The sequence below is a fragment of the Ambystoma mexicanum genome, chromosome 3p (assembly GCF_040938575.1).
Source record: "Ambystoma mexicanum isolate Mex_15411 chromosome 3p, UKY_AmexF1_1, whole genome shotgun sequence".
Lineage (NCBI taxonomy): Eukaryota > Metazoa > Chordata > Amphibia > Caudata > Ambystomatidae > Ambystoma > Ambystoma mexicanum.
Window position 1 is genome coordinate 202,487,408 of NC_090925.1, and position 12,084 is coordinate 202,499,491.

A 12,084-nucleotide genomic window follows, 5' to 3' on the forward strand; every position below is an offset into this window, starting at 1 on the left:
CCAGAACTTCCCATAAACTGAGGGCTGCCCAGTGTGCATTCAAAATGGCCCTTCAGTGTAGCTCATCATGGAGATCAGCCCTCCTATGATGCTCCTAGATCACATTCTGTAATGAAATTACGCAACATGTAACAATTATAGTGCTGTGTGCTTTACAGGTTGTAATGCTCATACCTTAATCCAAAGGGATACGTCCCAGCATTACTTGCGGATAAACCCCACTCACATTCTAATGAACTCTTAAGGCACCACTGTAATCCCTCAGTCAGATGGACTGCCATGTCAGTGCTGCCAGGTCAAGCCTCACAGGGCAACACAGCTCACAATCTTAACCTTTTGTTTACATGCAGCAATCGTCTCAGTAATAATCTACACCTGGCTCGAGAGCCTTTCACTTAAAGGCCAACAAGGTGCGTAATTTTACTCCTTCCTCTCAGGTTGGCCCTGCTCACAATCTAAGAGTTAACATTACCCTTAAATGTAACACGTGAGGTCCTATTCACAATTCATTCCCCTAGGTGTCAGTGAATCCAACAGATCGATCCATGCTACCTCTCTTTGCAGTAGTTTCCTGTGAAGGTCCCCCTCTATTGGGCAGTGTGACCTGTTCCAATATTATGCATTTCAATTGCGTGACATTATACCTGGCCTCCACACAATGGGCCTCATTACAAGTCAGGCGTTAAGGGTTAACGGCGCCGTAAACGGCGCCGACCCTTAACGCCTGATTACAAGGTCCCTTAGCGCCATGGTGATTTTAACGCCTGCTTTTTGCAGGCGTTAAAATCCATGACGCTAAGGGACCATGGTGCTAATTACGCCACCGTAATTTACGGTGGTGTAATTAGCGCCTTCCCCACTCCCATTATGCCCTATGGGGCAAAAATGGGAATGGGGAAGGGTAAAATGGGAAATGGGGATTTACCGCCCCACTCACCTTGGAATGGGGCGGTAAATCCACCATCCACCATGGTGTAAACATAGTTTACACCATGGTGGTAAGCGTACTACCCAGGCGGTAACTTACCGCCTGGGTCGTAATGAGGCCCAATGTGTTGCTACCAGGGACTTAAGGTTTTACGTTGTAATATTCGACTTATGCTCAGTCCATCGAACATTTGCTTCATGTGTTGTTATTCCCATGTAGTAGTAACCACATAGGCATAAATCACATTCATTGAGTCACACGTACAGGAGTGTCTTAATTAGACTTTTTTGTACCCGAGTGTGGGTGTGTGATCTTATTCCCTTTAATGATATTTCCGTAATGCTGACAATTACAACAAGGTTGTGTTCCAATGTAACAAGTGTCCGATCTTTTAGACAGTGTGTTTTCTGAAGAGACTGGCTGTTCCTGTAAGCGAAGGTCAGTAATTCTAGGCAAGGTCTCTGTAAGGTTGGGTTGACCGTTGTTTGTTCCAACATTGTTTACATGGACCTTATGATTGCCCCACACAGTACATCCCACAACAGCATTTGATGGCATAAATAACATTACTGGTGCCACATGTTGCAAAACATTTTTCTCCCGATCTTGGATGGTTAACTGTGTTGCCTCTAGTTACAAACCCACAGTTGGTGCAATGGAGGCATTGGAAAGTGACAGTCTTCTTAGTTATTAAACGTTTTTTGGTGTGTCTGGTATTCATCAGACGGTCTCTCAGATTAGTGCCCCATTTATAAGCAAAGATGGGTAATTCACGAAATGGGTGCTCCGCCCTTGCATCTCAGGTTAAAGTTCTCCAGTTCTTCTTGATCACAGATTTCATGTGTCTGCTTTGAATGGAATACTTGGATACATAAACCAGAGTGGGAGGTTTCCTTTCTTTGTGTGTTTCAGTAAGTAAATCTGCTTGTTAGATGGTGGCTAATCTTTCCGTTGCGGCATTGACCTCCTCAGGTTTATAACAGGGGGTCAGAAATGTGTCTCCCATTGTAACAATTTGGTCACTATATTCATTAGGGTCACTCATTATTCTTCTTACTCGTAGCATCTGACTATACAGTAGGTTACTAATGAGACTGGGTTGATGGACAAATTATTGCTATCAGTCTCGTTCCAGAAGATGTTGGTTCAATAATTCCCTTCTATCAACTTGATCTCTACATCAAGGAAATGAGTGCAGTCCTCAAAGATCTCACTGGTGAATTGTATCCACAGGTCAATAGTATTGAGATATGTGAGAAAGCCATAAAGGCTCTCCCGTGTCCCTTTCAAAACTCCAAAAATATCATCAATGTAGTGCACCCAAAGGTCTAAACAGTTGCGCCACACTGCATGATCTAGTACGTGCTCCCTCTCAAATGTATGCATAAAGCAAATTACTGTATGTTGGAGCCATAGTGGCCCCCCACGGAAGTGCCTGATACTTGGAGGTAAAAACGATTTTAAATTGAAAGTAGAAATTCTCTGAGATGAACTGGAAAGGAGGATAGTTTGGGAGGATAGCTCAGGGGCAACGTGCTCGCCTTGGAAGCAAGTCAACGCGGTGCAATAGTGGTTCGAACCCTCGGTCGGTGCTTAGAAACCTCTGAGTATTAAGCGCGTTATAAATAACCAATTACAGTTACAAAAGAATACGTATGTATTCCTTTGATGCTTTAATATCTCCTTTGTTGAGAAGGAGCCATTCAATAGCTTCTATGCCCAGATCATGCGGGATTGATGTATACAAGCTTTTAACGTCAATGGTGAACGTGGTGTGTCCTTGGGTGTATGTTATTTGTCTGAATAGTTGGAGAAAATGTGTAGTATCTCTGATGTAGGTGCTTGTCATTTGAACAAGGGATTGCAGGAAACGAAATCAATGTATTTACCAAGGTGTTGGAGTATGCTGTAACCATAGCAGGGCATTAATGAGACTGGGATACCTAGGAGCATAGCGACAGTGGGGCATGAATGGCACTGGGATACCTAGGAGCATATAACCGCAGTAGGGCATGAATGGCATGCAGACACTTAACAGCATAACCACAGCAGAGCATAAATGACACTGGGACACCTAGGAACATAATAAGAATAGAGCATGATTGACACTGGGACACCTAGGAACATAATAAGAATAGAGCATGATTGACACTGGGACACCTAGGAGCGTAATCAGAGTAGGGCATGAATGGCATGGGGACACCTAAGAACATAATAAGAATAGAGCATGATTGACACTGGGACACCTAGGAGCGTAATCAGAGTAGGGCATGGGGGCACGTAGGAAAATAACCAAAGTAGGGCATGAATGACATGGGGGCATGTAGGAGAATAACCAAAGTAGGGCATGAATGACATGGGGGCATGTAGGAGAATAACCAAAGTAGGGCATGAATGACATGGGGGCACGTAGGAGAATAACCAAAGTAGGGCATGAATGACATGGGGGCATGTAGGAGAATAACCAAAGTAGGGCATGAAGGACATGGGGGCATGTAGGAGAATAACCAAAGTAGGGCATGAATGACATGGGGGCACGTAGGAGAATAACCAAAGTAGGGCATGAATGACATGGGGGCATGTAGGAGAATAACCAAAGTAGGGCATGAAGGACATGGGGCAATGCCCCTTAACTTGTCATAGTACATTCTAAATCTGTGCCTGGGGTGTGACAGTGCACAGCTTGGGCCACACGGTGACCAGGCAAACAGGCATCACTCTCTCCTTTACTCAGTCAAAGCTGCCCTGAGGGATTCCAAATTATGCAGTGAGGACTCGATTACGTGACCCCACTGAGCGCCAATCTGATCCCGGGGAGGAGGACAGGAGTAGGTAGGGCAGGAGACGATACGGGCAGGTGGGGGGGGGAGGCAGAATAACATAGAGTAGAGCACTGCTCCTGCCGGCGGTGTGGAATGGCTCCAGCTCCTCCTCGGCGGGCGGGGTGGGGCGGGGCGTCGAAAGACCTATCTTTAGCACTGATGTTAGTTGTTTCTTTGGCAACATTTGTTGGCTGTGATTTTCCCCTCGTTCAATTAGGAAATGTTGACTTTTTGTTGTGGTCCTTCATTTTCACGACCATCCACAGGATCTGGAATTACTGGCAGCTCCATGCCGGCTGCGTCTGACACACCGCGTCCTGTGTGAAAGAAAATGAAGAATAACACACATTTTAAAGTAGAAGTAGATTCCAACATTCAAGTCCCGAAATCTACATGAATAAAATGTGTGTTTAAAGGCCATGAAAGCAACGACCCTGTACCGCCGTTGAGGGGACTTCAGTCAAGTTCTCTGTGTTTGCAGCTTGCAGGCCTTGCAGGCGTGCTGCAGCACCTCGCAGTGCTTGGCCTCATGACTGGGGTCCATTGCTTCACAGGACCACCTCTACTCAACTCCTGCCACCACTTCCTGACATCAGCCAAGACCAGTCTCCTCCTGCACATGTTCCCACGCTTTTCTCTCATATTACATCTTTTGACATGTATGAAGGTTCAATGTCATTGGGCCTCATTACGAGTCCGGCGGCAACCTGCCGGTTTTTCCGGCTCGGGTACCGCCGGACTCGTATTACCATTCCGCCTCCGTGACTCCCGGAATTATCAGGGCATTACGACCCTGGTGTCCCGGGAATTCCGGAGGCAGAATTCGGTAAATCCCCATTCCCATTGAGTCCCATAGGACTCAATGGGGAAGTGGAAACACCGGCACCATCTTGTGATGGTGCCGGTGTTTCCACGTCCGCCTCCAGGCGGGCGGTGTTAAACCCGCCAGGTCAGACCTGGCGGGAACGCCACCTCCCGCCTGCAGGACTCGGGATCGGGCGGTCCGGAAATAACAGTGGCGGCGGGTTTACCGCCACTGTTATTTCCGGACCGCCCGACTCGTATTGAGGCCCATTTAATACCTATCAAAATCTTACAGTGCAGAATGTCTTCTGTGGCTGGAGCATCCATAGCTTCTTTGTGAAAACTTTTATTTTATTTTCTTAAAGTCTAGAGAAGATGTTGTCCTTTCACTCAAACTACAACGGTAGCAAGAGAGGCATATTGCCGAAACAGTGCACCAATGCACTCGAAATTGTGCATTGTGTTAGCACTGGAGCAAAGAATTGCCTATTGCAAAAACACATTGGCCCTCATTACAAGGTTGACGGTGTGGGAAAAAAGTGGCAGCAATTCCATTACCGCCACTTTTCCCGCACCACCATATTTCCATTCGTGCCTTTGTAACCACTCGCCACGCCGGAATAAACCCTGGGCATTCTTTGCAAAGTGGAGACTGAGTGTATGGTTTCTGGTACACAATTGTACCCAATATATATATATTTATTTTTTATTGGGTATTTATAATGCGCCTATACACAATGGCCCTCATTACGACCCTGGCGGAAAGGGGTTTACACCAGCGTAATGCATGGCGTACCTTTCCGACTTACTACGAGTTCCCGTAGCGCCATGGAGCTTTTTTCGCCAGCTTTTTCCGGGCGGAAAAATCCATGGCGCTACGGGACTCGTTGTTAATTACGCCACTGTAATTTACGGTGGCGTAATTAACGCCTTCCCCACTCCCATTATACCCTATGGGGCAAAAATGGGAATGGGGAAGGGTAAATGGGGATTGGGGACTTACCGCCCCGCCAAGGTCGGAATGGGGCGGTAAGTCCACCAACCCCCATGGCGGAGTTGGCAGCTTTGCGCCATGGTCCATGGTGCAAATTGCACCATGGATCTCCGCCAGGGTCGTAATGAGGGCCAATGTGTTTCAAGGTGCAACAAGACAAGACAGGGGGGCAGGGATGACAAAACAAAAACGGTCCTACTAGGCCTTGTGACATTTGGATCGTGCAAGTGCAGTAAAACAGAATTGCAGGGGACTGGGGGGGGGCTGGGGGGAGTGCCAGAGGGTTCAGCGAGTGCCAGGGGAGGCCAGGTGGACAGTGCCACGGGAGGCCAGGTGGACAGAGCCTGGAGAGGAAGAGAGTGCAGAGCAGAAGGTCCACATGCTAAATGCGAGGAACAGGGCTGGGAGGTCACAAGGGGTGCAGGCCCAGCCAGGCTAGTGTAGGAAACATGTGTACTCTTAGAATATAGTACCATAGTTTGAAATGCATTTAATGCTAAATAATTCTTCTGGGTAGTTTGCTTTCCCCCAATATTTCCAATTAATTGGTTCATTTCTTTTTTATTGATAGCAGTCATTTAGTGCATACTTTGCTGCTAGTTTGCTTTACTTATTTAAAAAACCCAATATTCATACAATTGAAATGAACATGAAATCATCGACATGAAGATGTGATAGACAATAACCCATTGACATCCTAACCAAACATAAAAATAAAACACCACATGCTGTGAAAACCACTAAACCCCCGAAATAACACTTGCTTTGAATCAGGGCCTACATCACCACTCCTATGGATTAGGGATGCTATTCTCCCCAATTTAGTACAGCAGGGAAATCAAGCCCCTGCTCATACACTGACGTTTCGGTGGCTCTATGGTTCGACGACCTTCCTCAGGACCTTATTGTATATAGAAACCCTGTAAAAGAAACAACACATGCAAAAAATCTATTAATATAGAAAGTCAGAAACCTGACGTCCTTATCTAAATGTGTACATTAATCACAGTTCACCAACCTTGCACTGTGTAAATGTCTCTCCCATTCCTCCCACAACTTGCAATCAGGAATACAAGTTGAACAATACTTCAGAAGCTTTATATTATTTTCAGTGTGAAGATGGAAGGAAAAATCCCTTTTAGTATGCGGGTGCGTGCACCCAAATGGAAAGGGGTAAAAGAATTGAGAAGTTTTAAAAGAGTACAAATGGCTCATCTTACCCAAAAGGGGTCTTTTGTTTTGAGGGAGTTTGTTACTGCAAGAGAGTTTCAGACAATTCTGTTTCTAAGGTATGGTGTGTCAAGTTGCATGGTTCATGTGTAGCTCATCATACATAGATTCCATCTAAGCTGCCAGAGGCTAAAGTCAAACAATGTATTTCAGTGGGGACCCGAAAGTCTATAACTCCATTCACCCTCTGCTTGCAAAAGATAAGGGGGTCATTACGAGTTTGCTGGTATCCCGGCAGGAATACTGCTGGGAAACCAGCAAATGGTAATACTGTTACCAACACTTGTCTGCCAGTATTACCAGCAGATTACAAGTGCTGGTTTAAACGGTAAATCCCCATTCCATCGAGTCCCATAGGACTCCCTAGGGGCATTTTCTGGTATTACCGGCAATGGTATTACTGTGCAGTTTTTTGCCAGAAGGGGTCGGATTTACCTCCAGCAGTAACTCCTCCATCCCTACCAGTAAACTTGTAGTTTGCCGGTCCAGTAAAAGTGCCTTTATTACGGGACCGGCAAACTTGTAATTACCCTTTTAGTGTTACATATTGACCAACTGACCGATCAACGGATCGTGAATCCGCGCTGCCATCCTGCACATGGGTTGGGATCCTCTATGCCTGCAGCCCTTTGCTAAAGCACATCAAGACTTGTCCGCTGTAGAAAATATGCATATATGAGCTTCTCAGTAGGTCTGTTGAACTGACATTTAACTAATATTCAGAGAGACGCTCACTACGCTTATCCGCTGACTTACATTTTGTTTCTCAAACTTGGGTGTGTAGCTCTCCTCTGCATTCAGTGCTGAGCGTTTGTGTCTGGTCCGCTGCCCAGGCATGCGCTAGTTGATAAATACGTTGCGTAGCAGAGTGAGGACTACACCAGCCTGCCACGTTACAGGAATACGTGGAGAGACTATTTGGTCCTCCATTTGTGGGAGAACTAATTAGTGTAAGCTGCTCTTGAAACTCATGCAGCTGAATGTCCACGCACTACATGATGGTAAGCCCTATTTTCTCAAACAAGTTATAAAGTATTGTTCACTGGTGTGATTATGATTATTGTATGTCTGTGTGGCAAGCTGGTGTCGAAATCCTAGCATTTTTCACGAAGCCATAATTGCCAATAAAGTGATCTGGCAATTACACAATGAGGGGAAGTTCCTCATTGAGTCCTATGATGTGGAATCTGGTTCTGCTGGTGAGTGCCCCTTTTCTGTCCCTCTTCTCTAGGTTTCCCTCATTCCCTGTGTCTGCTCCCCTCTGCATTTATTGAAGTATCTGTCCCCCACTCCACTCTTGCTGCATTTATTTTTTTTGCCCCTGCTCCTCTACCGGAGCATTTAGTTAATTATTTTGTACCCTGCTCTGCTCCTGCCGCATTTATTTAAGTATTTTGTCCCCTGCTCCGCTCCAGACACTGTCCCGCCTCCGTCCCTTCCCTCCACCCGCCCAGACGAGTGTGGCTAGCCTGCACAGACACACATGGCAGGAACAACCTACTTTTGGACACTCCCCACTGAGGTAGGAAATGTGTTGCACTTTGAGAGATTTTTGTGAGTAGGAAATTTGTTGCACTAAGATGGATTGCTGGATGTAGGAAATTTGTCGAACCTAGATGTATTTTGGGGGGTAGGAAATGTGTTGCACTTAGAGGGATTTTTTGGGGTAAGAAATCTGTCCCACTTAGATGGATTCCAGGAGGCAGGAAATGTGTTGCACTTAGAGGGGTTCTGGGGGTAAGAAAGGTTAGGCAGTTGGATTGTTTGGGGTGGGGAAAGTGTTGCACCTAGAAGGATTTTCAGGGGGGATAGGAGTGGTGTTGAACTCCTTCGTTAGCCTGTTCATTTACGCAGATGTTTATGACAATATCCTGTCCCCAGCACTTGGAAGATCCTAGGGAGAACCGGCCAATGCGCCTTAAAGTCCTTCAAGGATAGACTGTTTATTGCACCTAGAAGATGTATTAGGATTGCCCATCTGTGCTTAAAGATCTGTCGGGAGAGCTTCCCACTGCACCCGGCCTTGGTACTAGTGGCAATTTGTGAAGGCTAGCCTGTGTCGCTAACTATCTGTCAAAGCCGAAAGAATCGACAGAGGATGGCACTACCTGAACAAACAGATGCATCTACTACAAATCTCCATCTGCATCTCTAGGTACGTATAAACACAGCACTCATGGGAACCCCCGCTGCAGGCATGGCTACACGTACACATCAGAATACAGCAGCGACTATGACAAATTCTGTCTGCCTGGTCACATAATTGTTCCTCCTGCTTACACCAGATACGCCTCAACACCTCTGCCATTAGTATGTAGTGAAGACCTAGAGCAAATTTGGGCCAGATGTACACATAACAAGTCTCTTGCACTCATGCTTTCTCCTGACCTCACTCAGCACCCATTCAATGCCTGACCTTGTTGGATGCTTTTTATCTTATAATGGCCAAATGTAAACACATTCTAAACCTACTATGTGGTTTCCCACACTTTTGACTTTGGTCCCTCAGGGCGTACACACCGCTAGCGCATTGAGACTATAATAATGGTAAAAGGCGCTATATAAATGCCAACTACTATACAATACAATAGAACAATAACTCTTAGGCCGTCATTACGACTTTCGCGGTAGCCATGCCGCTATTGGCGGCATGGCTGCCGCCAAAATCGGGTCCGGGTTCCCAGAATGGGGAATTACCGGGCCATTCCGAGTTCGGAGGGCCCGGTAATTCCTCCCTTCAGGAACCCAGGCCCGGACCTTCCCCATTCCCATTTCAGCCCCCATAGGGCTGAATGGGAATGGGAGAGACAGCAAACAACGGGGCGATTACGAGCAGCCCGTTGTTTGCTCCCTCTTCCCCTCGCTGGACCCGCTCTGACGTGCAGAGCGGGTCCCGCGAGGGGACCTCATAATCAGGCGGTACAGGGTTGACGGCACCAGCACCTTTACCGGCGCCGTTAACCCCTTACCGCCTGACTTATAATGAGGCCCTTATAAATTTTGAAGGTGTTGAAGACAACCTTAACTTGGAGTCTCCCATTGTTAAGCCAATGAGCACACAGAGGATTGCACAGCAATGATATCAATGTGCGGGTTGTCGTCACTTCCAACACTAGCATAATTTCATAGGTTTGCTTACATAGTTTCACCTTAAGAGTCTCTTAATGAACGTATTTTCTCTGGATATCTATCTATCTATGCTAACAGTTTACAGATGCAAGCGACTAGCCAGTCATAAAATGTTGCTGAAACCTAATTTCTAGACATACACACAGTACCTCATTGCTTATCCTTCAAAAGTCAGTTCTCTGTGGGTCTTATGATACCTGAAAAAAAGGCAAAATGAGTGGGCACCACTTTAGCACAATCACTTTAACTGAAACTTCAGTAAATCTAAAAAGGATTTATGCATTAGCACTTTTGTAGAAAATCTTATTGGGAGCTGACCGCAAAGAGTCTGGAGACACCCTAACTCCAAATGTACACATAGCAGAAGCCTAGGTAATAAACCGAGCCACACAGTCGCTCTCCTTTGGGTCCCAACTGGGATGTGGACATTTAGCCTATCCTCACAAGTATTCAGTTACTCATTATCAGGCATAGCGATCTTGAATTAGGGTTTTATAAATCATCACAAATGACGCTGTTCTTAGTTTCTCAGTAACCAATTTATCTCCAAAAGGTGAGTATTCAGAAAAGAAAAGTCACTAATAATATCTTAGTGAGTTATGACCTGGAACACACATACAGGGCACCAATGAAGCTACCAGGCACAGGGGAATAATCCAGGGGTCCAGGGCACTGCTACACACCACTGCACAACGTTGGGTGCAGCAGACAGCCAAACAGGAAATGGAGGGGCAGCCTTGCCGCCCCTCCTTTTCCCGCCAAACAGCACACTAGCACTGACAACAGCAGGGTGTCAGCGAAGGCAGGGACAAACGCAAGTACAGGGAATATAGGGACAAAAAGGGGAAAGAAGGCCACACCTAGGTGTGAATGAGCATCAGCGCCAGCCGGCCAGTGGGGCAGGAAGCCCCTGAGAAAATGCAAAGCCTCAGGATAGGAAAAGAGGAATAAAAGGAGGAAGCTGGGAGGAATAGCCAGTTCTCCTTGAACCTCCGAACGGAGCACCAAAAGTCATCCTGTGAACACAGGAGACTTCTTTCTGGGCATCGTCCTGCTCAAATACTGCTGACCGTGAACTTCACCGTGAACTTCACCCTGCTCCAGTTGAAAGTACAGGATATTGCTAGGAAGCCCAGCGTGAGCTTTGCCTTGCTCCACGGTAGGCTATCAGGACGGGAGCGCGCCGAGTGTCTTTCAGTGCACTACTACAAGTGCGAAGCTGCATCAGACCAAGGCAGACACAAGCAAAAGCAGCTTAAAGTTTGCAGGAGCGCGCAGGAGAAAGACCAAAATACACAGGCCGTTTCGGAATCAGCAGCTACGTGAATGAGAAGGGGAGCAAGCAGGCGATACTCAGTGCAGTAACAGGAGTGCTGGGAGGACACTGCGGTGGGAAGTAGCAGAAACAAGCCTTTGTATAAACATGGCCACACCGAGGGATGTTTGCTATATAAGGGGGTATGTGGCCCTCTTTTTTGTTGAGAGGGACCTAAGTCATGAGGGGGTATAACAATTGTGAAACAAGGACTAAGGCTACCCCACCTTGTGGACACTGGCCGTGAAAGGATCCAGGACACTATGAACAGATCACTGCTAGTGGTCTGTGCTTTAGAGAACACCCAGGGCACGTGTAACACATAAACACATGTTATTCGTATGATTTTCTTTAAAACCAAACATTTTTCCTAGCATAACATTGCTAATATGCACATCACTCTTTGCTTGCCTGTGAGTACAGGGTAGTCGTGTACTGTTGAGAGCATTTCAAGTGAACTTCATACATTACTTAGTGCATTCAGTTTCTTTGCAGTGTGGGTTAGTACACATTTGGTGACTTAGAATGTGGTCAGATTGACCTGACATCTGTCTACTCGACACTAATTGGTGTTTCTGGCACAGAGTTGGTAGCTGGTGTTCTGGTGCCGTCTTCAGGACAATTATAGTGGACTTAGTGTCACCGATTAATGACTGATGTGGAACATCTGAGCCGTTTATTTTCAGTGTCACAGGTTGTTGAAGAGACAGTGAGTATCTCGCTGCAAGCGCCTTCTGTGTGCTTGGTGTAATTCGATCCCGTACTAGTGGATCTGGACTCCAGTTAAATAACTTCAGATGCGCGCAGCTCGCCGTGGAAGTGGCGGTGTCTTCTACACCGCCACTTCCACTGCGCCACTTCC